Source organism: Poromitra crassiceps, assembly GCF_964638095.1.
Source record: "Poromitra crassiceps genome assembly, contig: HAP1_SCAFFOLD_139, whole genome shotgun sequence".
Classification (NCBI taxonomy): Eukaryota; Metazoa; Chordata; class Actinopteri; order Beryciformes; family Melamphaidae; genus Poromitra; species Poromitra crassiceps.
This window is the reverse complement of record NW_028152225.1, coordinates 303,452-330,565: the sequence shown is the minus strand read 5'-3', so window position 1 is coordinate 330,565 and position 27,114 is coordinate 303,452.

The following is a 27,114-nucleotide window of genomic DNA, read 5'->3' as shown; positions in this document are numbered from 1 at the left end:
GATAATACTTTCCCTTCATGTCTTCATGGCAGAATGGAAAACCAATTACCTCAACCTGGCAGAGCACAGGTCCAGGTAGGCTTTGTGCATTTCTTCAAATTCATACATACATTTAGCCATGGTGTTGTGTGGGAAATAAGAGACAAAATATTATTTGTTTTCCAGTATTGTACAGCTTTTGCTGACTGGAATCTAACTTTAATATTATCTCAAGTTTGTTTTCCCTTGTTGCAGGAAACCATGGTATGGCAGCTCATGCGGCGAGTGAGGGATAGACTTGCTTCTGTCATCAACAGAGAACCCATTGACTTTGAATACTTGCACTTTGTTTGCTGTCAGGAGTTGCAGTTCATTCGAGCTGGGGCAGCTTATCTTGACCTTCCTGAGGGTGTAGTAGACAGTGTACAACAGTTGTCAGAAATAGTCAGCGCTTATCTCTCTCAGAGTATTGTCCCGCCACTATTCGATGATGTAGCAGGTGTGGTTGTTAGAAGTTTATATTCTGACATAACAGATGCTGAGCTTGATCAGAAGGTTAGATCTATAAAGACAAGACTGCCTCATGCTGGCTACAGGCTAGTGAAAGGTTCTCTAGAAGCAATGGGGCATCGGATTCTGTGGAGAAGAGTAAAAATGTCATTGCAGCGTGTGGATGGTGCAGGAATAGTTGCCAGGATGGTCCAGCTGTCTTGCATTGCAAGACGGACATACTCTGTGCCCGCTCCCTTGTCTCTCGTCCACATCGACACAAACCACAAGTTAATAAGGTGTTATTTCTCATACTGAACTAATTCTAATCATTCATGATTTTATCGTAATATCAATGCTGTCTAACAATTAACTTTCTCTTAGGTACAACATTGTGATTTTTGGAGCAATAGATGGCTTTTCAAGGAAGGTAATTATTTTTCTCTTCAATTCATCATTCACTCCCCTTCCTCAGACTCCGGTCCAGTGTTCACCTGCCACTGGGCAGGTGTTGCTACTGCATTGGCGGTTGTAGGCACAGGCTTTGATCGTAATCCCTCCTACCGTGTCCTGAGTGTTCTATTGCTGCTGTCTCTCCTTTTCTAACTCCAGTGCAGTGTTCTGTCTGGCGGTGATGGGTGCTTGTGATAAAGGGCTATATGAAAAAAAGACTTGACTATTTGATCTTTTGAACTACTACACAAGTGTCCCACTTCACTTCCTTACAGATCTTTTACCTGGACACAGCAGGGAATAACAAAGCAGAGACGGCTTTTGGATTCTTCATGGATGGAGTTCAGAAACATGGATGGCCATCAAGGCAAGCGTATTACATTAGTGTTCAGAAGAAAGTTTACAATAAAATGCCAACATACAAATATAAAAACTACGTTAAATGATTCATGTAAAAACAAACAAAATACCAATTCCAGGGTTGCCACGGTTCCGGAATGTGCTTGAATTTAAAAATAAAAAAATCAAGTACTTGATAGTGATTGTCTTTATAAAGAGTGCCGCTTGAATTTAGTCTTCCAGAATCTCTTGAGTTTGAGCCTTGTGCGCTCTGTCATCTCAAATTTGCTGGTCCAAGATATTCCTATCTACAGTATCACTCTCCATGCTGCGCCGTCATTGCTGGTCGCCAAGGTCTTTAGAAAACTGAAGACATGCTGAGGATTTCAAGATTGCTTTGAGTGTTTGTTAAGTGATAATAATTCCAATCTGTATGTAGGACAAGAAACAAATTTGCATTAGAGGACGTGAGAGACTTGTGTATGTGAACATCTGTGAATTACTGACCTGTAATTTGGAAATAATTAGCAACCCTGCATTGGCCTGCAATCCATATTTCCAACATCTCAGTCTGCTTCAATTCAATGATATTTTCGGGCTTAGCTGCACTCATTTACAGTTTTTTCAGTGGCATAGTAGAGACTTATTGAAAGTTTTGCTTGTTTCTAATATATAGTTTTGTACCTCTTCTCTTTCAGAGTACGAGCTGACCAAGGGGTTGAAAATGTAGACATCGCTAGATGCATGTTTACTGTGCGAGGTACAGGTCGTGGCAGCTTCATTGCTGGAAAAAGTGTCCATAACCAGAGGTACAGTATTTGAATACCAGAGCTCAACTGTTTTAACAAAATATTTGAATGTGTCTAAGCATTCCTTGCAGCACACCTCAGAGTATAAATTATGCCTGCAGCCTCTCCACTTTGAGCTGGTGAGTGACAGGGACAAGTCCTACTTCACAGGCCTTCATATAAATGTATAACCACCCCTTTGGGTAAAAAGTATTAATGTTAATATGAAATCCTAACCTGACGTTGCCAGATGGATGGGTTAAATCCCTTCAGTTTCCAAAATCTTCTATGCCATGAAGTCATTTTAGTTATAAATTGCTCCAAAAATAGGGATGGGAAATGCTGAGTTGAGTATCAAAACAGCTTTCAGGTCTTTTGCTGCTATTAAATAGTGGATATTTTCAAGTTCAAAGTTATTGTAGTGAAAGCCTCTTATCTCATATGATGTATGTAATTTGAACAGGGCACTCCTGAAAAAGAGAACATTGTTCTGTAAGGCTCCCTTGTATAAATAAATGTTAAATAATTCATATCTGTCCCCCCCCCCCCCCCCCCCCCCCCCCCCCCCCCCTTCTTAGAGCGGAACGCCTGTGGAGAGATGTTTGGAGTGTAACGGCTCAGTACTACAATGTGCTTCACCGTTTGGAGGAAGATGGCTTCATAGACCTGTCCAATGCTGTCCACCTCTTCTGTGTGCAGTATGTGTTCATACCGCGACTACGATCCGATTTGAAGTATTTCACTGAGAGCTGGAATTGTCACCCCTTGAGGACAGAGGGAAATCTGACACCAAATCAGCTATGGATGATTGGCGTGCTGCAAGCGCCTGTGTCGGAGCCAGACCTGACAGAGGTATGTATCAAATCATGAGACTAACCAGCTAAAACGGTCAGATGGGGAAGCAAAACTTAAATGAAAACACAGCATCTTAATATAAACGGGGCATCAAGACTGTTTGTGATCTCTGATCTGATATATGGGCGTGTAGATTATGATCATTCTACTTGCCAGTAATCAATGTCTGGGTGGCTTTTATTTGTCATTCCAGATCGAGCAGGCGATTGAGCAACCCTCTCAGCAACGGCAGAGTGACAACAGTGAGCACGGAGTTATTGTGCCAGACATCCAATGTCCCCTGTCAGCTGAACGACTTGCTGTACTACAGCACCAAGTGAACCCCACCGCTGAGTCCTCATCCTTTGGCCGGGACATCTACTTCCGTGCTCTTGAAATAGCTGTCGGAAATGTAATTTCACTGTAATATTAGGAAAAACCAAACATCTTGAGATGTAGGGATGCAACGGTATGAGTTTTTGACAGTATGATAACGTTGGACAAAAATACCATGGTTTCACGGACAAAAACGTTGGACAAAAATACCATGGTTTCACGGACCTTTGTGTTGTAAAATCTGGCAGAAAATAATAATAAATATATTTGACAGTGAACAAAATGTATGTACCGGTATGCATACAGTTTTTGATCACAGACATGCTATTCCAGGTGGAACACCTGATCAGAACAAAGGAGCTATTTCTTATTTATAGAAAGAGCACTGATTGGCTCCTGCAGCACTTATTAATCATCTACAAATGTATATTAATGTTTTCTAATTAAGTTCATCAACTAATTGCTTATAAATGACTTACTACTCAACGTTATTATAAAGTGTTACTGCTGCACTCTGCAAGGGCACTGGGCACTTTCATCTTGGGGAAACTGCTGATGGCAAATCTTATGGTTTTGATAGTTACTTTTTCAAACCGCGGTATACCTTCGAACCGGAAACCGCTGCATCCCTACTGGAAACACTTCCCAACCAGCAATCATGTTACCAATTGTGGGAAATCTTGGATGCTGCAGTTGGCCCCCTTTCTCTCTCTTTCTCTGTTCCTGGACTGCTGCCTGAAGACTCCTTATCTCAAGAATCTTCAAGATGAACAAATGCCATTAAACTAGAAATGATGATGCTGCAATTTTAAGCTCTATAGTTTTTTGTTTTTGTTTGTGTATGTATGCTGTCTGGTGATCTTGAACACTAAAAACATGAATCCTTGGTTATACCCCCTTTCCAAATAAAATGAAGCATGTAGACGGTGGGGAAATGGCCTTTATTAAAAGTAATGTAAAAAAACTGACACCCCCTTATTTTTTTATTTTCTAATGAGAAAACGGTCACATGGACCGTATGGTTATTTTGGATTTCTCTCTGAGGCGATGTGTGTGTGTCTGCCAAGGTGATGCAGGGGTGGGAAGAAAGCAGTGCACAGAAATGTTTTTACTTTGTCTTGTGAATAGTGTAATAAAAAGATTGGCCTACTTAAAAGAAAGAGTGACAGTGCCTTGGAAAACACCTATGTCGTAACGTTAAACAACTAAACTGTCTTCACACAGCATTACTTACATGTTTTTCTTTAATAAAAATCATTAGGGGGAAGCAGGTATCGAAAACGGCATGTCTATGATTTATTAACGTAATTCTGGCAAACCAAACAAGTATGCAACTGGATAAACTGCAAAACATTTGCTTCAAGACCTTATTCTTAAATAAAATGTAAAATTGAACTACTGTTGCTGGCAAGTAAAAACTGGATTTTTTCAATGGAGGGAAAAGGGAATTAATGTATTATTTACAACCATGGAAAGCAAGCTACTGATTGATGTCTTTTGCTGCTTCAGTACCACGGACAGCGCACTGAGCTCACCGTAGCCTACATAAACATGTATCGGTTGTATGTCCTCAATCCATTACTTCACATATATGAATGGGGTTGAACAAGGCACAGAAATCAGCGAGGAGATGGTGAATGTGAAGAGAATACCTGTTGGCAGTTCAGATTAAATTCATCTGGGAAAACACCCTCTCACACTCTGCACTTGAGATAGGCCTATTGACCACAGTCAAGAGGTCCTTCATCTTTTAAAATGGTTAGCAAAATACTGGAATATGACAGAGGTGTAGCAAACTGGATGGATATTGAACGAAAGTTGTGCTGACCATTTCATTCTATTGACGTATTGTCTCAAACCGCTCACAATACCATTCTAAACATATGCTGTAATTTGAGTGGTAATATATGGTTGTAGCTCTAAAGTCAGGAACATAATTAACGTCTATGCTGTGCTATGCTGTGGGGATAACTCACAGTCAGACAGACTGAGGTGTGATTTGGTGGATGCTATAGTACCAGTCAGACAGACTGAGGTGGTGGTGTGTATTGATGGAGACCACACCAGGAACTTAATTGAAGAAAGATCTATTTAATTAAATAATGAACAAATAGAAACTAAGCAAAATGCATATTACATTACATTATGTCATTTAGCAGACGCTTTTATCCAAAGCGACTTACAATATCACAATTTGTCCACAGTAGAGGAGTCTGCAAGCAAAGCAATCTATGACAGCCGACCATTTGAAAGAATAGAGTAGTCCCTGTAGAAAGTAATTTGTGAAGAATAAGTAACAGTTTAGACTTTTTTTTTTTTTTTTTAATACAGAGAGGGAAAGAATTTATAGAATATAGTTGTTAGTGCAACAACTCAACTGGGAAATCACACACCCTCATCCCTATAATGTTACCCTCCTCTTGCCATACTGACATGGGGTAGAGTAGGGTCAACGCCGGCCGACCAGGTGGGTCCGGTCTCAAGGGCAGCCGCCCAAGAGACTAGGACAGGGTCAAAGGGCCTCTTGAAGATGACCAATAAACAGAGCCCTCTGACCAGAACGTTGGCAGATAGGCAACACGTACGTTGACTGAATGCAACAGGAACCTCTCACAGGTCTTGGCACGAGCCAGAGGGAAGGGAAGCGACCGGCACAGCGACCTCCCCAAAAAAGGAGCTCTGTGGCCAGAGCCACAGTTGCCCACACATAGGTGCAGATCTATCTGTTGAAGTGGGAAGGAGTGCTGTTGCCCAAGACTGTGGTGAGCCACAGTATGAGCCTCCACCGACCTGTAGCCAGCCAACGTGACCTCTGGCCTCCCCTGGCCCACCAGGGGAGTATGAAGGCGCGGGGCTAGGTGTGAGCCATCAACCGCTGCCAAAGGCTTAGTGTATCTCAAGCCAGACTATCTCTTCCAGATATGGAGACTTGAGACTTGGTGACTTGGACATAGACATACACATTTGCCATTTAAAATTTGGCCAGAGGTAGGCTACTACTGAGTAGCCTACCATTTTACGATTAAAGCAGTTTTCACAAAATATTGCTATTTATTGTTACAGTGTGCTGTTTGAATGTTGACCTCTTCTGGGCTTGCACCTGCCAAAGGTTTGTGATTGTGCGCGACTAAAAAAAATCTGATCGTAAGTAGGCTACAGTATCCCTGTCTCACTGTCTGTCTGTCTTTCAGACTGACTGCCTGTCTACCTGACTGTCTACCTGACCTACCGTCTGTCTGTCTGTCTGTCTCACTGTCTGCCTGTCTACCTGACTGTCTGTCAGTGTCTGAACTGACTGTGTGTTTCACTGTCTGTCTACCTGACTAACTGATGTCTGTCTGTCACTGACTGACTGACTCTCTGTCAGACTGACTGTCTACCTGACTGACTGACCGACCGTCTGTCTGTCTCACTGTCTGCCTGACTGTCTCACTGTCTGTCTGTCTTTCAGACTGACTGCCTGTCTACCTGACTGTCTACCTGACCTACCGTCTGTGTCTGTCTGTCTCACTGTCTGCCTGTCTACCTGACTGTCTGTCAGTGTGTGAACTGACTGTGTGTTTCACTGTCTGTCTACCTGACTAACTGATGTCTGTCTGTCACTGACTGACTGACTCTCTGTCAGACTGACTGTCTACCTGACTGACTGACCGACCGTCTGTCTGTCTCACTGTCTGCCTGTCTGTCTCACTGTCTGTCTGTCTTTCAGACTGACTGCCTGTCTACCTGACTGTCTACCTGACCTACCGTCTGTCTGTCTGTCTGTCTCACTGTCTGCCTGACTCTCACTGTTTACCTGTCTACCTGACTGACTGTCTCACTGTCTGCCTGACTGTCTGTCTGTCCCACTGTCTGTCAGTGTCTGAACTGACTGTGTGTTTCACTGTCTGCCTGTCTACCTGACTGACTGATGTCTGTCTGCCACTGACTGACTGACTGACTGACTGACTGTCACACTGGATGTTATGTAATTTAGTGTATAGCTTTGTTGCTTTGAATTTGACATTAGGCCAGGCATGACAATCAAGGCCTCTTTTAGGGCTGTGACGTCTGACCCCTTTTGTTTTCGCCCTTCCTTAGTTGCCAGCTTTCTGCACCGCCCAGCTGTCATGGTCTTCGTCACCAGTGTCCGAGCCGGCCTCCTGAAAGGTTCCGCCTGTGTCGTTGGTGTCCGGGCCATCGTCCAGGGTTGCTCCACCCTTCGGCCCTGCCTCCTGGACGCCCTCTACACCTGTTGTGCCTGTTCATCCCTGCCCAGGCCACATCACCTGCTCACTTCCTCCATGGGGCGACTACTTAATTTGAACTATACATCAACTGACACTTAACTAGACCAGCTGGTGATTTGTGTATCTGTTTCAAATAAATGTACCATATGATGATATCCCAAACAGCTTTAATGGTCAAAAGTTGACGCTACATGATGTAAAATACTTGAATAAAGATTCTGGAGTCAGAGGTTAGTCTCAGATGAATATAGCTTGCAAGCGGAGGAATACAGAGTATAGCTTAAGGCTGGTACGATATCACTCATTCTCTAGATCAGTGATACTCAACCCGAGGCTCTAGAACCACATGCGGCTACTTAAAATGAATAAATACAAATCTAATAAAATAATGGGAGGAAAGGGACTTGGATTGTGGCTCTTTCAAAGCTTTGTTTTTGTCAGTGTCTCCTGAATAGGGCAAGGGAGTACCACTGCTCTAGATTATACACAGAGGCCCCAACAAATCTGTCATCTCTCTCTCTACAATGCAGACAGTTATGGAGTTCTGGACAAAATCACATAACAATGTTCTCAGATTTGTGTGTGAGCGAGTCCCCCCCAATCACCAATCAGATGGGTCAGTGGCCCTAATTTGGGGACTAAATTATGGTATGGTTTTATTTGGTGATTAAAAAGGGCACATCTTGCCAACACACTAACATAGAAGAGAAATTTAAAATAAAAGAATCACAGAGGATGAAAACACAATAAAGCCCAAAGGCTTATTCCATTGTGGTCCTCGTGGTCCCTTAGGGGTCCTTGAAATGAAAAGGGTCAGAACCACTGGTCTATCACATAGCCACGTTTACTGTAAGAGTGTGAATTAAGCTGCAGTACTCGGCATATGTGCTTGTTGGTTGAGTAGGCTATTTACAGCACAGTACACTATTCACAGTAAGCTTCTTACTACAATACTATACTATACAATACTATACTACAAAACATTTGTAAATGACTGTGTTTATTTGAACACAAAAGCAAAACAACATTTTATTGTTAATGTAGGTGAAAATAAATCAGAATTATGTATGGCAACCTTTCAGTAAGAACATAACACATTATTATTCAATGAATCATCAATTAGTATGGCTAATAATCACCAAAACAAGTAGCCACTTGTCTATGGTCCGTGATCGGCATAGCCCTGCCTGTAGGAGTAGAACGACTTTTTGGTATAAAAAAAAGGCGAAATTACAATTTTATATGTAGACTACCAAGAAGTTGATACGCTGATAGTCCTCTCAGCTTTTATTTTGAGATATTTGCTGGTTGGTACAGTACTAGTCTAAACTTTAGACTAATAATAGATGCAATTGGATGTTAGCTGGTACAAAGATGTATTAAATATATCAGCTTAGACCCTGGTTGCAAGTATAACCATTTATAAAAGGCAGGATGAAGGTGGTAGCCTGGTTAAACCCAGCCTTCAATGTGACGTCACAGGCTATGCCTGTAGCGTCAGTTTCTTCGGTGACTGATAGTACATATAGAGGTCATGTGGAGGCTGGATTTACCCAGGTTATGAAAGTGGGGCATAGATTGAGGTGGGGTAATCAAATCCTGATTGTGGGCACTAATGAGGTGAGTAACTGGCAAAGGTGAGAGGTGATGTTGTGAAAGATTCTGGGAGATTGAGTCCAGGATGTTGATGTACAGTTCAAATTAAGTAGTCCATAGAGGAAGTGAGCAGGTGATGTGGCCTGGGCAGGGATGAACAGGCACAACAGGTGTAGAGGGCGTCCGGGAGGCAGGGCCGAAGGGTGGAGCAACCCTGGACGATGGCCCGGACACCAACGACACAGGCGGAACCTTTCAGGAGGCCGGCTCGGACACTGGTGACGAAGACCATGACGGCTGGGCGGTGCAGAAAGCTGGCAACTAAGGAAGGGCGAAAACAAAAGGGGTCAGACGTCACAGCCCTAAAAGAGGCCTTGATTGTCATGCCTGGCCTAATGTCAAATTCAAAGCAACAAAGCTATACACTAAATTACATAACATCCAGTGTGACAGTCAGTCAGTCAGTCAGTCAGTCAGTGGCAGACAGACATCAGTCAGTCAGGTAGACAGGCAGACAGTGAAACACACAGTCAGTTCAGACACTGACAGACAGTGGGACAGACAGACAGTCAGGCAGACAGTGAGACAGTCAGTCAGGTAGACAGGCAAACAGTGAGAGTCAGGCAGACAGTGAGACAGACAGACAGACAGACGGTAGGTCAGGTAGACAGTCAGGTAGACAGGCAGTCAGTCTGAAAGACAGACAGTGAGACAGTCAGGCAGACAGTGAGACAGACAGACGGTCGGTCGGTCAGTCAGTCAGTCAGGTAGACAGTCAGTCTGACAGAGAGTCAGTCAGTCAGTGACAGACAGACATCAGTCAGTCAGGTAGACAGACAGTGAAACACACAGTCAGTTCAGACACTGACAGTCAGGTAGACAGGCAGACAGTGAGACAGTCAGGCAGACAGACAGGTAGACAGGCAGTCAGTCTGACAACAGTCAGTCAGGTAGACAGGCAGACAGTGAGACAGTCGAGCAGACAGACAGAAAGTCGGAAAGTAGGATATTGACTGTCTGTCTACCTGCTGACTGCAGTCAGGTAGACAGACAGTGAGACAGATTGACAGTCAGACAGACAAGCTAGCTTGTCGCTACATTTTATACTGTAGAACACCACAACATGAGCGGCAGGTTTGCCTCAAATATAAGTTGAAAGCACATTAATGTAACATACACATCTGTTATAGCTGATATAAGTTTGCAAGCATGGCCACATGGAGAGGACAACATAAAAATGACAAACATAAAACATACCGAAATAACGTTACTCACCTTCATTCCAGAACTGATATTTCAGCCAGGTCCACTTGCTCAGCCCTGCTGCTACAGACAGCTTTGTCTGTGATCCCTGTCTGTCTGTCTGTCTGTCTGTCTGCTGCAATATAGGGCTGTTTTTGTGTTGACAATGACAGAATGTTGGCCATGGGTGCCACACACTATCTCCTAATAAAACATCTAATATCAGATGGGGGACCCTGATCAAATATGATCGAATGAGGGTCCATGTGGTCTAATTTGTTTTAGTTTAGGGGACCTTGAAGGTCCCCTAAAGATAAAGGCAGAGACTTTATTGATTTTTTTTTTAGCTATGTATTTTTATTTTTTGTAGCCTATTATTTATTTATTTTTATTTATTCATTTATTTTGTATTTATGTATGTATTTATTTTTTATTTTTATATTATTTATTTATTTATCTATCTATTTATTCATTTAGAGACTTTTAGTTTGAAAAGTACAGGTTAAACTGACAGAGCACACTAGCCAATCAGAAGCAAGGGTCGCTGAAGGCCTACCCACCAATGAAAACCACCCACCCACTATTGAAAACGAAAAAACGAAAAACGCTGTCGCTCAAGATTCAGATTTAGGAGAGCCTGGTTATAAAAGAAAAAAGGAGGCCAATCCCAAACTTCAGTGAAAAATATATTTTGTATACGTCTGCATATTATTACACTAAAAGTTATAGAACAAATTTAGGAGCATCATCAACAGGCATGAGTGAGGGGGTAGGCTACTATTGGCATGGCAAAACAGCTCAAGGGGGTACATAAGACAAAAAAGGTTGGGAACCACTGACCTAGAACACCAGAAAAAATATATTGGGGGGAGGGGGTCTGAAAGGAATGTTTAATTGAAAATGTGTATGAACCCTGTGGAATGCCTGGCCTTGCTCCATGTTGACCCCAGTCCCCTTGTCACAAGGAGTCACACAAATTGAAAAAAAATTGTGTCTAAAGCTGGTCTATCTCCATCCACCTTTTTCACCTACTACCAATTCACCCATTTTGCATCTAAAAGGCAGGAAGTAACACAGGTGCAAGCAACACGAGGGTTTCCAAATTACAATCCATTTAGGTGATCCAGTGCCAGGGGCCCTTGTTAATGTTTTTGGGTACACCCGTTTTACTTCCTGCCTTTTAGACACAAAATGGGTGAATTGGGTAGGTGAAAAAGACGAATTGACAGGCGGGAAGGGAGCCAATGCATCGTTTCAGCAGACTACAATGTAACCAAAGACCAATGTAATATGTTTATTTCAATAACCAAGGGCTGAATGAATGAATATCCATTCCTGAATGACTCACCCAAAACACCTTCTCTTGAACACGTGCTTGCAAGTGTTTGACTTTCTCAATGAAGCCCAATTTGAGCAGATTTGTAGTGTTTGGTCTAAATTTGAATTGGCAGGCAGATATATCGAACATTGTCAAATGGTGGTCTGTGGCCCCAATTGGTAGTAAATCAGGGGTCCGAGATACGAAAAGGATTGAGAATGTTGAGACGTAATTCACAAAGAGGGTGTTTGAACTGTATAAAGCGAAAATAAAAATGACCAAGATAACTTTTTAAACAGTTTTATAATCAGAACCTGAGTAACTGAGCAATTCCATTGAATTTTCTTGGACATAAAATACATAAAAAAATATAAAAGATCTTTGTTGTACATTACATGTAACATTTTCATTATACACAACAAACTTCAGTATCTTTAGAACTTTAAATGGTTTTACAAATGCCATGGTATCTCCAGGTGTGGAAAACAACATTTTTAAAGTGCACGACTTCTCCATGTTTTACATGACCGTGAGGAACCCTGAGAGTAAGCTTAAAGGAACACTCCGCCCATTTTCAACCAGCTTTGAATCACTACAACATCAGTAGTATATCAGAAAACTGTGAACGGTTTTGAAGTCTGTCATTTAATTTGACAGTTATTGAGTGTTAAAGTGTGGACCAGTGACATCACTGGTCCACACTAACTCAAATGAATAACTCATTAACTCAAATCAACTCTCAATAACTGTCAAACTATTCATCATTCATCTAGTTTGACAGTTATTGAGAGTTGATTTGAGTTAATGAGTTATTAATTTGAGTTAGTGTGGACCAGTGATGTCACTGGTCCACACTTTAACACTCAATAACTGTCAAATTAAATGACAGACTTCAAAACCGTTTACAGTTTTCTGATATACTACTGATGTTCTAATGATACAAAGCTGGTTGAAAATGGGCGGAGTGTTCCTTTAATAGTATTGCTAGTGCTGGTGGAGCCGAACGATCGAGGAACTGTTTTTAACAAGAGCTCAACTAGACAAAGAATGAAAACACAGACACACAGTCACAGTCCTGGACTGCAGTATTTACAACACAATTTCTTTTTGTTATAGCAGCATCATTCATATCCAATACAGGTGAATTCTGACAGTGCTAATCAAGGTGCTTTAGGAATAGGGAGGTAGCTGTATACATTTTCTGTAACAGAACAATGAAGCACGCAGTGTTGTAGTGAGGTCACTACTGTATATCTCGAGTCAGAGGGAGGTAGCTTGATCAATTTTCCACTATGCTTTGGCAAATCTTGAACCATATTTAATGGCAAATAGCAAGTTGGTTCTGAAGGACTGGGAATCCAGCAGATGAGCAGTTGGAAGTGTAACGGTGTTGTCGCAAGCACTAACAACAGGATAACATACAGTGTGTTGTGGCGCATTCTCGAGACAGTCGTGGTTAAACCGTATGTTAATTTTGAATGTCTCTCTCTCTGAAGCAAGCAACTGCTTGTGTGTCTGCCCAGTCAGCCATCGCATCACCTTGGCAACAGTGGTGTCCAGAGAGGGTGTGTCTTTTTCTGGCCCATCTTCTGGTCGTGTCTCATCTTCAACCCCATTCTCTGGTTCGGAGTCTTCATCCTTCTCATCTCCTACTTGTGTTTCTTCTCCAGCCTCATCTACTGGTTGGTTGTCTTTTAAAGAAAAGTGAATGTTAGAATCAATGTCGGTTTCTGAAGACTTTGAAAGTCTTCCTCCGTCTTGACAAAATCAAACGTGTTTAATATTATCAGGAGTCATTAGTCTTTGCTCATGCCAACAGTGTAATTCAATGATGTGAACATTGAACATTTGAAAGAAAAGGGAGTGTTAAAATCAGTGTAGGATATCCTAAGTTTAATCCATTTGTCTTAGGGGATCAGAACTTTTATGGGAGGTTTTACATACCCTCAAGGTCAGTTAGGAAGTCCTGGAAGTGTTCCAAGACTTGGGTCTCCGTCCTGTGTTTATTGGAACCTTCTGGGCTCCATTCTGGGGACAGGTGTTCCAACATATACTGCGCGTCCACCTAAGAACAAAAGAGAATTACAGGCCAAAAGATCAAGATTGATCCGACATCACCTGATCCGACCAGTTTAAAACCCCTAAAATGACCACTGGGTATTGATCATATCGTCGCTGTTGTGCCAGGACCTCGAATGTCCCTTTTTTCACTTTTTTTCATAAATCAGTGCCATTGGTCACCCTTCACGTCTGTGGTGTGGTTTTTAACAAATGCAACCAATGGAAAAGCATTAAAACGAGCTTGTGAGTAAATCTCGTAACGCCATTCGCCCTCAATCTGTCAGTCGAACCTCGAAATTCGTCCCCTACCTCCGTCTGTACCCCCCCACGCAGGACAATAAACCCGGGAAAGTCACACGGCAGACGTGCTGTGTAATTCTGATATCGTTTTGATTAATCCTGGCTTCCTCTGACGTTAATAGATCAATCAAATGTTTTCCAGTTATTCCTAGGCTGCAAACTTGTTTTAACATGCAAATCCGAGTGTTTTCTGACGAGAATAAAGTAACGTTAACGCTACGTTATGTCAGACTGTTCTCATCCAATACAAAAGCCCCCGCCTCGGACATGAGAGGCGAGGAGGGCTGCTGTTGCTCCTGCGCGCGCCCCCCACGGCCCGGAGCTTGGGGCTTGTGCATGAGCATACGACTCTCTCCCGCCTGACTGGCCGGGAGAGAGTGCTTCCAAGTCGGACTGATAATATAAACATCATTTGAGCTTATCCAGGTCCGATATTGGTAACCCTTCCTTTTACAGTCCAGTAATTACCAGGCATTTACCAGGAAACTACCAGGTAATTACCTGGTATTTAGAAGTATTTACCCTGTAATTACCTGGTAACTACCAGGTAGTTACCAGGTAGTCCCCGGGTAATTACCCGGTAATTACTAGATATTTTTCTGAATATTACCAGGTATTTACTTGGTGATTACCTGGTATTTACCTAGTAATTATATATTACAGATTGTAAACCTCCACTATCACCCATCATTTTGTCTAAATGTGACCGTGTTAGGGTGACAATAACTCAGATCTTTACAAGGTAATTACCAGGTATATACTCAACATTGGACAGGTATTTACCCAGTAACTACCAGGAATTTACCTGGTAATTAGAAGTATCTAGTGGGTAATTACCCGGTAATGACTAGATATTTTCTTGACTACTACCAGGTATTTACCTGGTAAGTACCTGGCATTTACCCAGTAATTATCGATTACAGAATATAAACTTTCCCCTATTACCCATCAATTTGTATAAATGTGACTGTGTTAGTGTGACAAGAATTCAGATATGTACAAGGTAAATACCAGGTATATACTCGACAATGGACTGGTATTTACCTGGTAACTACTGGTAATTACACAGCCTTTAATCAATGTTTACCCGGTATTGACCTGCCAATTACCCAGTAATTAGAAACTTGTACCACGTACTAGTTACCTGGTACTAGTTACCTGGATATTTCCCCTGTAATTACCTGGTATTTACCCAGCATTCACTTGATATTTTCCTGGTAACACCCATGTATTTACCTCGTAATTTCCCAGTAATTAGAAACTTACCACATCCATTTCCAAAACGTTATCAAGTAAAACCTCACGAGTTACCCTGTAAGTAAGGTGGAACTGTACTGTAAAAGGAAGCGTGGTTTGTTTCCCTGGTATTACCTTGTACTTTCCTGGTAATTGTAGATTTCAATCCTCTACTATTACTCATCAAGTTGTGTAATTTTGACCGTGTTACCTGGCAATAACTCAGATATTTCCCATGTAATTACCAGGTATTTACCCAGAATTTACTAGGTACTTACCAGATCACTCCCAGGTATTTACCTGGTATTTATCCAGCATTTACTCAATATTTTCCCAGTAACTCCCATGTATTTACCTGGTAATTACCCAGTAATTAGAAACTTGTACCACATACATTTCCAAAACGTTATCAAGTAAAACCTCACAAATTACGCTGTAAGTAAGGTGGAACTGTACTGTAAAAGGAAGCGTGGTTTGTTTCCCTGGTATTACCATGTACTTTCCTGGTAATTGTAGATTACGATCCTCCACTATTACCCATCAGGTTGTGTAGTTTTGACCGTGTTACCTGGCAATAACTCTGATATTTCCCCTTTAATTACCAGGTATTTACCCAGCATTTACTTGATATTTTCCTGGTAACTCCCATGTATTTACCTGGTAATTACCCAGTAATTACAAACTTGTACCACATACATTTCCAAAACATTATCAAGTAAAACCTCACGAGTTACCCTGTAAGTAAGGTGGAACTGTACTGTAAAAGGAAGCGTGGTTTGTTTCCCTGGTATTACCATGTACTTTCCTGGTAATTGTAGATTACAATCCTCCACTATTACCCATCAGGTTGTGTAGTTTTGACCGTGTTACCTGGCAATAACTCTGATATTTCCCCTTTAATTACCAGGTATTTACCCAGCATTTACTCAATATTTTCCCAGTAACTCCCATGTATTTACCTGGTAATTACCCAGTAATTAGAAACTTGTACCACATACATTTCCAAAACGTTATCAAGTAAAACCTCACAAATTACCCTGTAAGTAAGGTGGAACTGTACTGTAAAAGGAAGCGTGGTTTGTTTCCCTGGTATTACCATGTACTTTCCTGGTAATTGTAGATTACAATCCTCCACTATTACCCATCAGGTTGTGTAGTTTTGACCGTGTTACCTGGCAATAACTCTGATATTTCCCCTTTAATTACCAGGTATTTACCCAGCATTTACTTGATATTTTCCTGGTAACTCCCATGTATTTACCTGGTAATTACCCAGTAATTACAAACTTGTACCACATACATTTCCAAAACATTATCAAGTAAAACCTCACGAGTTACCCTGTAAGTAAGGTGGAACTGTACTGTAAAAGGAAGCGTGGTTTGTTTCCCTGGTATTACCATGTACTTTCCTGGTAATTGTAGATTACAATCCTCCACTATTACCCATCAGGTTGTGTAGTTTTGACCGTGTTACCTGGCAATAACTCTGATATTTCCCCTTTAATTACCAGGTATTTACCCAGCATTTACTTGATATTTTCCTGGTAACTCCCATTTATTTACCTGGTAATTACAAACTTGTACCACATACATTTCCAAAACATTATCAAGTAAAACCTCACGAGTTACCCTGTAAGTTAGGTGGAACTGTACTGTAAAAGGAAGCGTGGTTTGTTTCCCTGGTATTACCTTGTACTTTCCCGGTAATTGTAGATCATTAACATCCACTATTACCCATCAGGCTGTCTAGTTTTGACCGTGTTCCCTGACAGTAACTCAGATATTTCCCCTGTAATTACCAGGTATTTACCCAGTATTTAGAAACTTGTACCATACATTTGCAAAAACATTTTCAAGTAAAACAGTCAACAAGCAGTTCCACCAGGATGTCTGTTGCTCTCCCGGCTCTTTCACTGTCTACCGACCAGGCCGGAGGCTGGCGTCCTCCATTTGTGTTCCGTGCATGCCAAAGTCTTGGCTCTCCGCTCCGACACGGTGTCCGTGAGTCGGCTTCTCCACCTACACTGCATCGGTATTTAGCTGTCGGGAGATAGGAGGAAAACACCCACAGTTCCCAGGACCTACCCAAAACAGCACCCCCATACCAGCTATCAAATACATCAAGATAAAACACATTATTATTATTATTACGTGTCCTCACACACACCCCAACCCTGTGACAAATACGCCAAAACAGGTGAGCTGTCAAAGAGAGTAACTTTATAAAACTCTTAAAGTGCATGTCAAATACCCGAACAGCATTTTTGTAAACAAACTCTTAAAGTGCATGTCAAATACCCGAACAGCATTTTGGTAAACAAAAAACGTCACTGGGAGAAAACAAGAAGACGCTATGGACCCAGCCTTGAATGGATCTCTACCTAGGTTTACATTTTTAAAACTACAACAGTTCACACAACTTTAACATGACACGCATACATTCCTTGTATCCAAAAAAAGTGCAAAACTTGTAACTGTAAACTTGTAACTGTAAATTGTTATGGTTACATATAAAAAGTGCAGTGAATTTTCATGTATAATATTTTGAATGTTTGAACAAAAATACAAAAAAGTGCAAATGTTATGTGCACTTGGAATGTTTTAGTAATTGCTAAATAATAGAAAAGAGCAGTGAACTTTCATAAAAAAATACAGATCTTTAGATAAAATAAAACCAGGGTTGAACTCCCCATTGACCACTAAAAAAAGTGTTGTATAAAATAACACTGACAAATCCCTGAAACAAGTGCAGTAAGAAATAAAAATACATAAAAATAAAATAAAATAATTTAAAGCTGCATTCAGCAATGTTGGGTGAGTGTTTGGTCAGTGACTTGAAACCCCAAACCCCTCGCTGTCCTCTATCTCTGTCCTGTAGTCCTGCATGCAGGGCGGACGTATCTCCGCAACCGTAACTCGTAGAGACTCAGGGATGGCGGCGTTGAATTTGGGGTTACTCAGCGAGTTACCGTTGCAGAGAAACATCTGCCCTGCATGCACGACTACAGGAGAGAGATAGAGGACAGCGGGGGTTTGAAGTCACTGACCAAACACTGTATTTCAGTAATTGCTGTCAGAATATAGAGCCATTTCACACTTATTTTAACAAAAAAACATTGCTGAATGTAGCTTTAAATTACTGCACTTTGAATCAAGTGTGGCTTTCAGGTACTTCCATCACTGGTTACACCTTAGATCTTCCACTACTATCTAGATGATTCACCTCAGGCTCCGCCAATTTTAACAAATGGTCGCTACAACTCTCCCAAATGGTCACGTGGTGACCTTGCTCCTGAAGTGTTGTGAGAGGACTGTTGCCTGGTGATGCTGGGTTAGTGTTGACCTAGCAAGCTAACTTGAAATAAAGATTGTGAGTTCCCAAAATCCACACAAAGCAAACATATAAACACAAAGCTGCCCGTGTTCGCTCAATATAGTTTAAACTATAGATCGATTCCATAAAAATAAAGAAAATTCTAGTCACAGATTTAGGTACTGCATCAACGAACTTCAGCTTTAGCTAATCGCTCCCTGCTAACATGAGTTCCTGTTGCCAAATCTTGTGAGAGTGTGTTGCTGACATAGAAACAGGTCTTGAACAACTTTATTTTTCTCCTGATCTGTCTGAAAAATGCCATTTTAGTGTCAGAGTATTCTGAGGATATGTGGCTTCGGAGAATGGCCCAAATATTTTCTTTAATGAATATGGGGGCAAAATAATCTGTCATAATCTGAGATCACATCGACTTTTCCCATTGACTCCAATAGACTCAGACCGGCCGAAAACCTCCAAAGTGGGCGTGTCCGTGGAAAGCCATGGTCAAAACGCGCGTGCAAAAATGACAGGAACTGAGTTGAAGTTGGGTGGTCTTGCTTGAAATCCCATCGTCTTTGGTTACACTTTGTAACATGCTCTTATGTCTTTAAATAAGCGTCCAAGAATGCCCTCCCTATGCTCTTTCCCAAGCCAGTGGTTCCACTCGATGAACCTTAAGCTCATCTTCAAGGCCTTCTCTGTCAAGTTCCCCCTGTACCTGTAGATGTTCTCTTTATAACTCCGCCATGCCCGCTCAATGTGCTGTGTGTGAGCACCAGTCCCAGGGTGGACAAAATATCTCTGGTGATTTACCTGATAGTGAATGTAGCCGTCATGGGACAATCTGTTGTAGGCACGCCAGCAATCACTAATTACTTCACTTCCATGTCTAACATATTTTCTGATGATTGGGAGCAATCTCCTCCTGGATCGAGTTTCAACCAGTTTTAACACAGGGCGTCTACGGGACCGCTTCACCTCCAACATTCCAAAGACCCACGAGCGTCGTCGCCAGGTGTTTCCACGTCGTCCACGTCCATACTGAAAATGTACAAAATGTCATGCTTAAAATGTATAATTTGAGAATGTTCGAGTCACTTTGGTGCTTGTTGATTCACCCCCAGGATCATGGTAATACTGCCTGGCATATGAACAAATCATATGGCTCCCAAATCAACACTTTTATTTGTCAGATCTTTCTATGTAGATGCCATTATGAGGCATTTGGATCAGGGTTCCCACATCCTACCTCAACATTAAATTCAAGGACCTTTCACAGACTTTAGAGGGCCTTTGCCCCAAATTCACTGACCCTGCATGGCATAGTTTGAGACATGGGTCATCAAAGTTATGATGAGAACTTGTACAATCTCACGGATAATTAACAAGGGCAAATTTGGCTGTGGACCGCGTGCGGCAACGGCGGGGGCAGGCATCGCTGGGTTGTGGCTAGATGGGGTACAGCCACGGATGGAGTGACATGGTGAAATGGTGGCAATTGTTATTCCATGTAATTAGTGTTACTTCTTGTATAGTGTCATGACGAAAGCAAAGATACAAGAGGGTGAGATAAAGGATACATTCCGCCAATATTGAAGTAGCCTCTGATACAGTGTGTGTGTGTGTAACTTCCTCTAGACCTAACCGTATTTTCAAAATGTCTGATCACCAATACCATTATTATTATTTTGTACGGCTTCATAGCATGAATGAGAGATGAATAGAGGGGGACCAGCTATTATTGTTTTTGTAAAAACAAAAAACAAAAACATATTTGAGATCCGGGGCTTTTCATAAAAGTTCCGGGGCTGTAGCCCCAAAAGGCCAGGCCTAACGATGACACTGCTTGTTGGAAGATGCTGCTTTATCCTCAAAACGGCATGATGTCAATCTAATAAAAAGAAATAAATCTCCAATAGGCTATCAAAGAACATGTCGGCGATGTCAGATGACCGAGATTCCAGAGCATTTTTAAGTAAGTGGAGAATCCTTGGTGAAAAGCAGGCCTATAATAGCTGCGTCTGTGCGCATTTGGCACAGGGGCGGCTGTAGCTCAGGAGGTAGAGCCGGTCGTCCACTAATCGCTTTGGATAAAAGAGGTTGGTGGTTCGATTCCCGGCTCCTCCAGTCTGCATGTCAAAGTGTCCTTGGGCAAGACACTGAACCCCAAATTGCTCCCGTTGGTGTGCCAGCACCCTGCGTGGTAGCTGCCGCCATCGGTGTGTGAATGGGTGAATGTAACGTTCCCAATTCTATGTATTAAATTAAAAAAAACGACCCTCAACATTTGGGAAGGCTAAGCCACACAACTAGTTCGTTATAATCTAACGTCATGCTTCGAAGCCGACTTTACGACGATGAGGACGGTAAGGACTCAATCACATCAGGTCTCCGCTGACTACCTCGGAGATCTCTGTTACAGGCCCAAGGCAACAGCCAATCACAACTCTCGTGCAGCTGACGTCACGCACGTATCGTCGCCGCTGAGTTACATTTTGGAGCAGCCCCCGTCAGCCGACGGCGCCCCCTTTACGGTAAGGGGGCTCACGCTGAGCCCTCATTCACTTTGCGATTTCACCATGGGACATCCCTAAGCCCTCACTCCCTTCACGTGAACGCGCCTCTAAGGGGGTGAGTCAGTAAGGGGGCGAATTGGAATTGGGCCAACGTCATCCAGCGTGGAAAGCGTCATTTCCGTTGCATATGACTGACTGACACTGAAATAATAGTCTGTAGGCCTGTGCTTCGCACATGGTAAAAAGACAGAGGCTTGAATGTGTGAACACTTCTCAACTGTGTTAGTGATGGCAGACTATGTGGTCTCTTGCCTTCTCGAACACAACCCAGCAAGAGAAGGGTCCATGTCTATGTTCCCCGGGTTCCATGTTCCCCAGGTTCTATGTTCCCCGCTCCTGCTAAAAAGGGTTCTAGGGAACATAGGACCCTTTTTCGGGAGCGGGGAACATAGAACCCTTTTTAGCAGGAGCGGGGAACATAGAACCCGGGGAACATAGGCATGACCTTCAAGAGAATATACTGTGGACACGTATGGGACCCTAAATTCAAGCACTTTTAAGGACCCATTTCTATTTTCACAAACTTTTAATGGCTTGGGTATCCCTCCCCCCAAATTCACAAACTTTCCAAGACCCGTGGCAGTATTACCATCACCATGGAGATTAACCTCTTATAGATTGTCGATATTTTTGTGTGAAGTATACCTTTCACTTCTTAGAAACCTATTGTCGCCGTTTTAACAGCAACGTAGTAATTCAAATGCACTTTATGACACCAAACAGAAATTTACATTTTATGACCGAAATAAAACCTTACCTTTCTTTTGTGTCTGAACTTGCTCTCGTCTATCGCTACGAAAGCTCTTCTCCCTCCAATTCGCATTTCCCGTCTTCTCTCCAGTCGTCTGACTGCTTCACAGCAAATTTCTCGTAAAAGTGTAGTCACCCTGGTCAGTGATTTGCTGCTCCCACATACTCCATCCTCTAGCATATCCACTTGTCTTTTCCTCAAACCCTGTGACAAACTGAGCCAAAAAAAGAGGACAAATCTACATATTAGCAACTGGGATGGGATAGTTTAGGAGTCGGGGAGGGGTGATTATGAGCAATGTTCTTGGATTATTTTGACAGAGTTAGGTTGGTGCCTAGGATAGCCACTGTGCATGTTGTACATGTTGCGGTGTGTGTGATTACTTGGATTTTTTTTGTGTTGATTATTTGGATTGTCTATCTATGTAATATGTGTTTATGTTTGGCTATATATGTATATATTAAGGGGACACTATCTGCATGTACTGTATCAGATCAAGATGTACCCCAGAACATAATGTGTAAAAAGAGTTGCTGTAAAATCGAAATGATGCAAGAACAAAGTCTGTCCTCCAAAGTGGGGGGCAGTGGAAGGGTTAATTATATTTATATGTATGTATGTATGTATGACATGTATGTGTGTGTATATATTAAGGATGCACGATATATCGGCAATCATATCGGTATCGGCCGATGTTGGTCATTTTTTAACATATCGGTCATATCGGTAACGGTCAGATGTTGCAATGTTAATATCGGTTATCATTATCAGCCAAATTCTTCACATTGATATGAAATAATGCAGTAAATCTATGATTTATGGGCTTTATCAAATGCTTTGCAAATAAAGAAATGCATAACTTTTCCAAATTCAGTGTTAACATGTGTTTTTCAGTATGTACAAAATGTGATGATCATAAAAATGTGGTTTTATACAGATCATATCGACATCGGTTAACTCATTGAGTGCCAATGACATCGATCGGCGTATAATCAAATAGTAACGTTGAGTGCCAATGACGTCGATCGGCGTCAAATGCGTTTTTTGACGGTGGGACGTGGATCAAAGCCTGATACATCTCCTCTAAAAGTATGGGAGCTATTGAATGTGTATAACCTATTTTACAGACCCATTAGGTGGCGACAGTGCTCTCCAGATTAGAGAAAGTTGAGTAAAAAACAGAGAAGAAGTCGTTGGGGAAACGGCATCGGTATGCATCGATATGCATGAAGCATAACGTTAGCTGTGCCTGTGAACAGCAGTCAATCTGCTGCCACAATTGAGCCCCTCCGTCTCCGCTGTGATAGCCTCTCCACATGATTTAGTTGCCGACACCAGCGTCTTTCTGAAAAGTTACATTATTCTCAGCTGGGAGCCGGCGACACGCTGTGAAAAAGCTGGATGCAGCGCACTTTTCAGTGCAGAGCAAACGTGCAGCAGAGAGCCACCAGAGACACTCCCACGGAGGAGGAGGGGGGTGGGGCACGCATGGCAGCATACAACCATTGACAGTAAACACAGACCCAGACAGCAGGCTCGATGGACAGAGACAGGCAAACAAGCTAGAATATCTGATGCCCACCAGCAGTAAATCAAGACCAGCAAGAAGGTGTAGGGTCTGCGCACGCAGGGGCCAGCGCTGCTGGTTGTAGCTAAAAAATATTATTTTGCCAAACAAAATTCCTTTGTTTTCACTGTTTTATTGAAGGAAATTATTTTTGAGGTGTCATTACATCAGAAAATATTAGCTTCAGAGTCAGTGATGTGCTTGAAATGCTTCATTTCACAAAAGGCTCATTATCTCAGCTTCTAAATAGAAACGTCTGTTTTTGCTGAAATCAACCTATCTTCTCCGGCTGATAACTAAAGAACGGAAAATGATATCAATAAACTTTTTTTTGCTGATGATAGAAGAGAGTCTCATCGTTCTTTGGACGTGTTCGCTGTTTACATAGTAATATCACACAATATTCTGTGGGCCTCGAGAAATCACAGAAAACGCTCTGAAACTCTGGCACTGCAGCGTCCGTTCTCCAAAAGTGGCTGGCACTCAATGAGTTAATATCGGTTATCGGCATCGGCCAAAATTTTCATATCGGTGCATCCCTAGTATATATATATACTGTATGTATACGCTATGAATCCAGCCTTATTGTAATAGTCTTAAAGATCTAATGAAATTAACTAACAAGCTACAAACCAGCAATTGTTGATTTAATCAGCAATCCTATTGGGCATTATTATTGCATAACAAAACACATTTATGCAGCTTGAGAGAGAAATGCTTACTTTGTCGAAATATGTAGTGTTACATCATGTCTATAAAGCCATTTGAATTGAAGTGAGAGGGAGAGAGAGAGCATCCAACCTGTGCATAATTTTCATCCATGATGCTAATGGTGTGTGTGACCTGGAGAATACTGAGCCGTCTCTGATGGACCTTGTGATAGCCCTGCCCCTGTGTGTTGACTTTCTGCAGCTCCTGTAACATATAACATACCACGTCTGTAAAATATCGTTTGAAGTAACATACGTTATGATGATCCATCAGTTTGGCAATACGGCCCTGCCCCCTTTAGGTAGAAAACACAAGCCACTTGCAATTGACTTCAATGTAAAATAGCGGTAGCGAAAAAAAGAAATGAAAAAATACAATACATTTTGTGTATCAATGACCCAAAGACACCATGACCTGACCAGACCATGTGCCGCCTACTAAATTGCGTATTGCCAATCTTATGTATAATGTTACAACAGTATAATATTTGACTGTGGCTACACTGAGTGTAGCCTGTGTGTCGCAATGATGCTCATCCTTACCACCGATAGCCATCCTTGGTCGTGTTGGTTCTTTTGAATTGCATTCTGTTGTGGCAAACAGGGCATCTTTTTTTCCTTGCCAACAGCCTCTCCCCCTGGAGCCATCCTATCAACCGTTTACCTCCTTGCGCTGTCATCTCAAGTAATCTTCTTATCAAAGTCATATTATGCAGAGTAGTGTGTCTGGATGGAATCAGTTAAGTAGTCTCTGTGCAGTCTGCGTGCACAGTCAAACAAGGAAGTTAAGTTTGTGCTCCTTCGCGGACATTTACCAAATGTTACGTTCATGAAAACTAGGAGGGAAGACAGATGTGACTAGATAAACATCAATTGAATGGGTATCATTTCAGAGCTGAGGTTTGACGGGGCATTGCGTTCAATCTAGAAAGTAGGGAATTCGAGTTCAAACTTTGGAGTTCCAAATTGTTTAGAACGCGTGAGTTGATGGCGTGTGATGTATGTGGGGATTTTGGAATGTCGGATTTTCTGCATGGGCTCTTGAATTACTCCTGAACGTAATGACGTATGCTACGTGCGCTGTCAAAATACGCCGCCAAAAAAGTTACTAGTTTCTATCGCGAGATCTGGCTACATCACTGCAAGCTGAGATAGAGCTGAACAGTCACGTGACATTTCTTGACCCGGGAGAGAGTTTACATTTCTCCATAGACCTTTTGAAAAATTCTTAGGCCTGAGCAAAAACAACAATTAAAGACACGTCACTTGACTGTACAGCTTAGATAGTTAAAAGATATTGCCATGGAAACGTTATCTTCTGAACTGACCAAGATTCAAGATTGAAGACATAAAATCTCAAATAAAAATAGACAATAAAAATAAAGACAAGACATAAAATGACACGGACATTAATAAAAATAATCTAGCCTACATCGTAGGGGGTTGGTTTCATCTAATTCAGTGGGAAAATATTTTGAAATGTCAATAGGCCTATAGCTTCTGTAGAAAAAGAGTAGTCCGCACACTGCTGAACAAGATGTTTCCCAGATGGATATACAGCTTCTGTAGCCTATATTTTTATTGCTATTATTAGGCTCTCTGGATTTTAAGTAGCTTACAATTAAAATTCATTCGGGAAAACAAACAAATTGGGGATGATTTCAGGATTCTGTTCTCATGGATAAAGAATTTACCTAGGCTATAGAAGTAGCATTACAACAGAGTTCATATTTGTTTAACAGGATGGAAGATGTCCAAATGTTAGGCTATATCGTCTCTCCAGAGATAGAGTCTGGAAACGATTAGATTTTTGGTTCTATCCATGGTGAGCCAGAATAGCCTATATGTGCACCAGATTAGGCTGCATGAGAAAAATATAGGCTATGGTCCATATAGTCTCAATATCTTTCTCACAGAGTGAACATATATTGTCATCAATATTGAGACATACCCTGAGTAATTCTTTAGAGGGTTAGATGTTATTTTGAAGTGTGTTTCTTTTATTTTAGCTGAGTCGTATGTTCCATCTCCCGGGGATGAATTCTTCTGCGGGACAGCCTTCTTCTAAAGTAGGCTAGGCTAATTGTTGGAGTAGGCCTATTTGTCCAGGAATAAAATCCCTTGAGTGGATAATGAAGCTAGTTGTGGCTTTATCGGTTGGTGTCTATTTTTTTCTTATTTTGGAGAAACACAATTTATTGGAGAAATACTTTACGTAATTTAACAGTTTGATTTAGAAGCGTTTACATATGTTTAGTAGGCTACTAAATTTATCATAATCCTGAAGATTACCATTAGCATCCATTAAATCATTTATACATAGGCTAGACCATATAGCCTATTTTTCAAAAACCTATCTTCATAAAACAGGGACTTATTCCGGTGCAATAGGCCTACATGTTTGTTGTTCCATAGTAGGGTTGTATGTGGTGAAAAGTGATGCACATATAGCCTAACGATTTCCACAATCACAGTATTTGCTTGTGGAACTCCATAATGATACATTATTGAAGTCTGCTGTAATAAGAAATGTCAGTCATCCTAGTTTATTGAACAGGTAGTTAGAAATAGAGTACCAGAAGGATTTGGAATCTTTAATCAAGATTTCAGCAAATGTATTTACAAACTTCCATTAAGGCAATCAAAATCTATAGGCTAACTTTTAGGCCTCCATCCTTTAACCATATTGCTTTTCTTCATAGAATGTTTGTTTCTAAAAAAAAAAATACATTTGGTTCGATATAGATAGGCTATTATCAATTTTGTTTGTGACAGCATTAGAGTAGGCTATGAGGGATGGATAGCCTAAATCTTGACAAACATTCCATCTTTGTTAGATAGGCTACATTTGACCGAATATCGAGAGGTCTCTTTGGAGCCAAGAGTTTAACCTTGCTTTGCATTCTTTGATTTTATTTTCCACATTCAAAGTTTGACTTAGTTTTTGGTCCTAAGGTAAACTCCCAGGTAGGCTATTTGATTTCCGACTTGACA